At 48.1% G+C, this 7,893-nt stretch overlaps 2 pseudogenes; one reads left to right on the forward strand and one right to left on the reverse strand.

Moving 5' to 3' along the window:
- Positions 1–549: 549 nt before the first annotated feature.
- On the reverse strand, positions 550–660 carry LOC134950125 (5S ribosomal RNA; annotated as a pseudogene).
- A 1,905-nt stretch (positions 661–2,565) lies between these two features.
- Positions 2,566–2,683, forward strand: LOC134950176 (5S ribosomal RNA; annotated as a pseudogene).
- The last annotated feature ends 5,210 nt before the right edge of the window (positions 2,684–7,893 follow it).

Below are 7,893 nucleotides of genomic sequence, written 5' to 3' on the forward strand. Positions count from 1 at the left end.
CATCAGACATATATAGGGCCAGCAATCACAGTAAGCCATTATATCTGGCAGTAGGGTCAGTCGTGCATAGCGCAGTGTATGTAATACATCAGACATATACAGGGCCAATGATCACAGTAAGTCACTATTTGCTAACAGTAGGGCCAGCCATACTAATATAGTGTATGTAATACAGACATACTGTATGTAGTACATTGAAAAATGGGAGAAAAGACAAAACACCCTTGTTTGGGAGCACTCTTGATTATTAAATATATGTTATGTAAATGGAAATCTCAAAATTAAAACTTAACCTCTAATTAATTCTTGAGTAAAAGATATGAAAATTTACAATCAAATAATGCTAATATTAAAAAGATCTTGTTGACCTTTTTAGCAAATATGGTGCAAGATCGTTATGTAGGTGAAAATATATGCCTCGGATAAGCTTCACCAGTTATAGTGAGGGACAAAGAATTGTAGTTAATCAAAGGGATGTGGATGGTGTCTAGCTGTAGATGAAAATGGAAGGAAACAAGAGTGAGTTGAATAGTAGTCTCCTTGGAAAATGGCCCACTGCACCTGGTATTCTCAGGAGGTTCCCCTTCCTAGTACTGACCAGGCCATACCTGCTTAGCTTCCGACAAGATCGGGCGTATTCAGGATAGTATGGCCGTGGGCCGTTGTTAAAGGAGGAGAGGTGGCCACTTCTGCTTTCTGTACTCAACATAAATCAGAACTTTGATAGTTCGAAATTGTATTTACAGATGAGAGAGTGTGTGTGGGAACACTTCTGCTGTCTGTTGTGATGGTGAGATTTTCACTGGTCAGAGCATAATGTCCTGGCCTGAGTGCCTGTAAACCAGATGAGAGAGTGTAGAGAATGGAGATTTGGAATGAGCGTTTGGAGACAGGAATATAGATCAATAGATTGTTTTACATAATGGAAATTCTGAGATCCTGAAACCTGTTTTTTTACAATGTATAAAGACAAATAGTGCTCTATCAGAGCTTGATACTGGCTCAGTCAGAGCTCAATGCTGGCTCAATGTTATCAGTGTAAAGTGACTGTGCATAAATTAATAAATTAATAAATAAATAAACAATTGATTCATGAAAGATAGGAACAAATTCATAAATCATAAAAAGAAATAACAATCCTTATGAAAGCCAACCAATCAGAGCTATGCTGGCTCAAGACAATGTTGTCAGTGTGAAATGAACTGTGCATAAATTGATAAATAAATAAACAATTAATTCATAGAAGATAAGGAGAAATTGATAATTCTTAGAAAGAAATCAAATAAAAATGCTTGAGAAAACCCAGTCAGGGCTCAACGCTGGGCTTAAAATAAATCAGCTGATTGGTACAAAATAAGTTCATAGAAAAAAACAAGTTCATAGAAAAAGACACACGTTAGAGCTCAAGGCTGGCTCCAAACAATGACTTTGATCCCTATGGTATTATAAGGTGGGGTTTGGCATTGATTGATATCCGGTTGTTATCCTTGGCATGTGCGGAGAACTCAAAATAATTATAAAGTATGTCCTTGTGGCAAAAAACTCTGCAGGGACTGTTAGCCCCAGTGCTGTGTTGTAATGGATTACATTCGCAGGTGCATGCAGTGCCACTAGTGATTTGGACTAAGTTCGGGGGAGAGGGGCACGCAGATCATGTAGGCAAGTAATGTTCAATTGCCCTGGTGGTCTAGTGTACTTTACCCCCACCACTGTGTTAGTGGTGTCTCCTAGATGTCCCCCGGGGTTCCCCGCTGCAAGCGATGATTGCCGCGGCCGCCAGCTTCCGGACCGGGCGGTGCCGCGATGACATCACTGGATGACGTCTTTCGACGTACGTTTCACCTAACAAGGCTTGGTCATGAGAGCATCTCTCTGCCGCTCTCCTGTGGCCGGTATTTAAATATAGCGTTGGCCTGTCATATGTAGGAATGAATGACGGGCAGTTGGTTGTTCCTATCATGAGGCAGCAGGAATAATGATAGGAGCGGCCATATTGGAAAAGGGAAAAAGACGGGAACACTGATATGAAATGTACTGGCAATTAGAGTAATGGAAAGTGAAGGATAAGGAATGAAAAATGAACAATTGAAATTTAAAAATGGAAAATAGAAAATAGAAAAGGAAGAAGGAAAAAAATATATATATTGTTTATTTATTTATTTATTTATTTATGCACAGTCACTTTACACTGATAACATTGAGCCAGCATTGAGCTCTGACTGAGCCAGTATCAAGCTCTGATAGAGCACTATTTGTCTTTATACATTGTAAAAAGACAGGTTTCAGGATCTCAGAATTTCCATTATGTAAAACAATCTATTGATCTATATTCCTGTCTCCAAACGCTCATTCCAAATCTCCATTCTCTACACTCTCTCATCTGGTTTACAGGCACTCTGGCCAGGACATTATGCTCTGACCAGTGAACATCTCACCGTCACAACAGACAGCAGAAGTGTTCCCACACACACTCTCTCATCTGGAAATACAATTTCGAACTATCAAAGTTCTGATTTATGTTGAGTACAGAAAGCAGAAGTGGCCACCTCTCCTCCTTTAACAACGGCCCACAGCCATACTATCCTGAATACGCCCGATCTTGTCCGATCTCGGAAGCTAAGCAGGTATGGCCTGGTCAGTACTAGGAAGGGGAACCTCCTGAGAATACCAGGTGCAGTGGGCCATTTTCCAAGGAGACTACTATTCAACTCACTCCTGTTTCCTTCCATTTTCATCTACAGCTAGACACCATCCACATCTCTTTGATTAACTACAATTCTTTGTCCCTCACTATAACTGGTGAAGCTTATCCGAGGCATACTGTATGTAGTGCCTGTGATCACAGTAATCCGTTATATGCGTCTGTGGGGTCAGCCATACTAGTACAGTCTATGTGAGGGGTGGGCAATTATTTCAGCTGGGGGGCCGCATAACACTTCCAGCGAATATTCGAGGGCTACACACAAAATACTCAAAAAGAGATCCCTTTTTACACATTACGGCAGACAGCGTCCCCCTTTTTACACATTATGGCAGACAGCGTCCCCATTTTTACACATTACGGCAGACAGGGCCCCCGTTTTTACACATTACAGCAAACAGTCCCTACCCCCCTCCCCCCCCCCCCCCCCCGTCCCCTAAACCCATATTGCAGTTTTTAACTCCCCTCCCTCCCCACCCCTAAACCTATATGGCAGCTTAAGCAGTGATCCAGGGGCTGGCTGGACAGGGGGTTTACCTGTTTGTCACAGTGGCAGACAATCCCCGCTGTCCGATGATCTGCGCTGCTGCCGGCCGGAGTCACTGCTGATGTGGCCTCTCCTGCTCCCGCTCGCTGCCCGCCGCTTACTCTACTCACTGGCCGCCGCTTCTCGGCCGCCGCTCCTGCTCACTGCAGTGCCCGCCCCCCATGCCGCCCAGCGCATGATAACAGAGGAAATCCCGGTCAGCTGACCCTGTGACGTGACCGGGATTTCCTCAGCGGCGCCGCGTCTGAGAGCAGTGCAATGACAAGCGGCATGTCGGGCCACTTGTCATTGCACTCTGGTGGGGCACAGCGGGCCAGGCAGGATCGGTCTGCGGGCCACATCCGGCCCGCGGGCCGCCTGTTGCCCACCCCTAGTCTATGTAATACATCAGAAATAAACAGCGCCACAGATCACAGTAAGCCGTTGGATGCGACTGTAGGGCCAGCCACAGTATTACAGTGTATGTTATACTGTAGATCAGACATATACAATGCTACGGATCAGAGTAAGCCATTATATGCAGCAGTAGGGCCAGCGGATCATCTGCGTGAACATCGGACAAGAGTCCAAGGACACAGCCACTGGCTTCTGCACACACAGATAACACAGCCCTATTTTCTGTAATCCTGGCTGTCACTGCCTCTTCCTCACCTCAAACACATGCAGCATGCCAAACATGCTGTGGCTTAGGTTGCATTACAAGCAATCTTGCAGAACGTGATCTGTACATGTGCAGGATGGGCTCTGTGCGTGTGCAGAGCTCACACCATCGGAGAATGAGATGTTTGTAAACCATCAGGTTGGCGTACATCTCTGAATTAGCCCCAAAGTACATAAAGTAGGAGTGTACCCAGGCCCGGCGCTAGCTGCTCAGCAAAGGGATGCAGAACAGGTAGGCGCCAGGATGAAGAGGCGCTCTCCCCGCACTGCATCCCTGTGCTGCACGTGTTCTCCTGCTGCTGCTGCCGGCTGCTGTGCCTGTCACACTGACAGGCAGCAGCGCTGGCAGCTTGTATCCTCCTCTCCCTCCCATTACAGCAGAAGCGTTTGCCTGAAAAGGGGGTGGAGCTACGTGACACTGAGGGGACGGGGCTACAGGGACCAAAGGGGGTGGAGCTACACGGGACCAGGCTGCTACAGATCCTGCCTGCCAGACAGCTCGGTCGGTAAGTGGATGAAAAGTGAGTGAGAGAAAGTGTGTGTGTGTGTGTGTGTGTGTGTGTGTGTGTGTGTGTGTGTGTGTGTGTGTGTGTGTGTGTGTGTGGACCAGTGGCAGAACTAGCGCCAGTGCAATGCCCCGGGGCCTCAACACCATGAAGGGGCCCATTACCAGCGGCATTACAATGAGTCAGATTCACTCATTACATGCCGCCCATCGCTGTGTCACTGGCCACAAGAAAAGAGTATGCCAGAAGCCGAAGGAGAGGAGTTGTAGGGGGGTCAGGGGCAGGGAAATGTGAGCAGCTGTGCTGTCATCACTTCACATGAAGGGTAATGAGAGGATGATCACTCCCCTTATCAACGTTGAAGACAAGTTGGCGCCACTTCACCTCTCTCCGCTGGCCGCTCACACACTGCATGCTTGAAGGAGGGACACATTGAAGGCGAGATCAGCTGCAGAGAGGGCTCGGAGCCTCAGCCGCTGCGGAGAGCAAGCCAAAAGCCAGGCTAGCTGCGAATCTTAAAGTATGTTTCTGTTCTGAAAATTAAAAAAATATGTGACTCCAGGGCACACTCATTCAGTCCCTCCCTCCCTCTCCATCTTTCTCTCCCTTTCCTTCTGTCTCCCTCCAGCTGTCTCACCCCCCCCTCTCCCTTTCCCCTTCTCTCTCTACCCCCTCCCCCTCTGTCTCTCTCTCTCTTTCTCTCTCTCATCTTTCCTCTCCCTTCCCATCTGTCTCCCTATCTCTCCTCCTCCCCTCTCTCTCTCTCTCTCCCTCTCTCTATTTCTCCATCTCCCTTCCTCTCTCTCTATCTTTCCTCTTGTTTTCCATCCGTCTCCCTCTCCATCAGTGGCATAACTACTGTGGGTACAGTTGTGCAGCTGCTATGGGGCCAGGGCTGCTTTAAGGACCCGCTGCTCCCCCTGCACTCAGTCATGGGCTTCCTCCAAGGCCTGTTGCTCCCCTCCACCCCAGCTAAGAACGACCGCCGCCGATAGTATAAACCTGGGCCTAATGCCAGAAAGTGCCTGCCCCATCAGAGACCTCTGCTGGAGTCAGGTAGTGCTCGCTCCCCCTCCCTCTCTCTTTCCCTGACACTCTCTTGCTACTCTCTCTTTCTCGCTCCCTGACAATGCTGTCTCTCTCCCTCACTCTTCCTTCTTACTCCCTCTCTTTCCCTGATGTGTCTCTTTCTCCCTGGCACAGTCTCCCTATCTCCCCCTCCCTGGCTCTCTCTCACAGACACTGTCTTTCTCTCCCTCTTTCCTTGACACTGTATCTCTCTTTCCCTGAAACTGCCTCCATCTTGCTCTCTTTGACCCTGTCTCTCCCTCTCTCCATGACACTGTATCTCTCCCTCTCTCTGACATTGGGGGTAATTCAGAGTTGATTGCAGCAGCAAATTTGTTAGCAGTTGGGCAAAACCATGGTGGTCATTCCGAGTTGTTCGCTCGCTAGCAGTTTTTAGCAGCCGTGCAAATGCTATGCCGCCTCCCACTGGGAGTGTATGTTAGCTTAGCAGAAGTGCGAACGAAAGGATCGCAGAGCGGCTGCAATTTTTTTTTTGTGCAGTTTTAGAGTAGCTCAATACCTACTCAGCGCTTGCGATGACTTCAGACTGTTCAGTTCCTGTTTTGACATCACAAACACGCCCTGCGTTCGCCCAGACACGCCTGCGTTTTTCCTGGTACGCCTGCGTTTTTTTGAACAATCCCTGAAAATGGTCAGTTGACACCCAGAAATGCCCACTTCATGTCAATCACTCTGCGGCCAGCAGTGCGACTGAAAAGCTTCGCTAGACCCTGTGTATAAGTACATTGTTCGTTGTAATAGTACGTCGCGCATGCGCAGAAGTGCCATTTTTTTAGCCTCATCGCTGCACAGCGAACGAATGCAGCTAGCGATCAACTCGGAATGACCCACCATGTGCACTACAGGTGTGGCAGATATAACATTTGCAGAGAGAGTTAGATTTGGGTGGGTTATTTTGTTTCTGTGCAGGGTAAATAATGGCTGCTTTATTTTTACACCGCTATTTAGATTTCAGTTTGAACACACCACACCCAAATCTAACTCTCTCTGCACATGTTACATCTGCCTCCCCTGCAGTGCACATGGGCCCTCATTCCGAGTTGTTCGCTCGGTAAATTTAATCGCATCGCAGCGATTTTCCGCTTAGTGCGCATGCGCAATGTCCGCACTGCGACTGCGCCAAGTAAATTTGCTATGAAGTTAGGATTTTTACTCACGGCTTTTTCTTCGCTCAGGCGATCGTAATGTGATTGACAGGAAATGGGTGTTTCTGGGCGGAAACAGGCCGTTTTATGGGCGTGTGGGAAAAAACGCTACCGTTTCCGGAAAAAACGCAGGAGTGGCTGGAGAAACGGGGGAGTGTCTGGGCGAACGCTGGGTGTGTTTGTGACGTCAAACCAGGAACGACAAGCACTGAACTGATCGCAGATGCCGAGTAAGTCTGAAGCTACTCTGAAACTGCTAAGAAGTTTGTAATCGCAAAATTGCAAATACGTCGTTCGCAATTTTAGGATGCTAAGATTCACTCCCAGTAGGCGGCGGCTTAGTGTGAGCAACTCTGCTAAAATCGCCTTGCGAGCGAACAACTCGGAATGACCTCCATGGTTTTGCCCAACTGCTAACAAATTTGCTGCTGCGATCAACTCTGAATTAGGCCCAGTCTTAATTTCTCTCTCCATGACACCCTCTCTCTCTTGTTCTCTTTCCCTGTCTCTTCCTCCTCCTCTCCCTGACATTCTCTTACTCTCTCTCTTTCTCTCTCTCTCTCTCTCTCTCTTGCTCCCCTCTCTCTCTCTCCCTGACATTCTCTCTCTCTCTCTCTCACTCCCCTCTCTCTCTTTTGCTCCGCCCTTTCTCTCTCTCTGGCACACTCTCTCTCCCTGATACCTTCTCTCTCTTTCCCTTTCTCCCTGATACCCTCTCTCTCACTCCTCTCTGTCTTTCTCTCACCCCTTTTTTCTGACACGCATCTTATGCACGCGCTATCCCTTTGTAAATTGTGGGAGGATGCAGATTTATTGTTTGTAGGAGGGAGCCATACACCCTAGCACTGGCCCTGAGTGTACCCTTAAATGCACTGGGTGGGCCAGATGTGACACCCCATTAGTATGATGGAGCCCGGCAGGGATGATGTGCAAAGTATGGGCTATCACTGTATATTAGGGATGAGAGGGTTTGGTTCTCTGAGAACCGAACCCCCCGAACTTGGGGATCCAAACCATGATCCGAGTCAGGCTCGGTTTTCCGCACCTAACTCGGATCGGAAAATGAGGCAAAACGTCATCATCCCGCTGTCAGATTTTGCAGGTATTGGATTCTATATAAATCCCCGGTGATCGACGCCATCTTCACTGCAGACTTGGAGAGTGCACAGGACATGTTCCTTCTTTGCTGCTGTACTTACGGAAGGGGTAGGATAGAGCAAAGGGAAGCAGGAGAGAGCAAAGGGG

Source organism: Pseudophryne corroboree, chromosome 8 (genome assembly GCF_028390025.1).
Source record: "Pseudophryne corroboree isolate aPseCor3 chromosome 8, aPseCor3.hap2, whole genome shotgun sequence".
Taxonomy (NCBI): Eukaryota; Metazoa; Chordata; class Amphibia; order Anura; family Myobatrachidae; genus Pseudophryne; species Pseudophryne corroboree.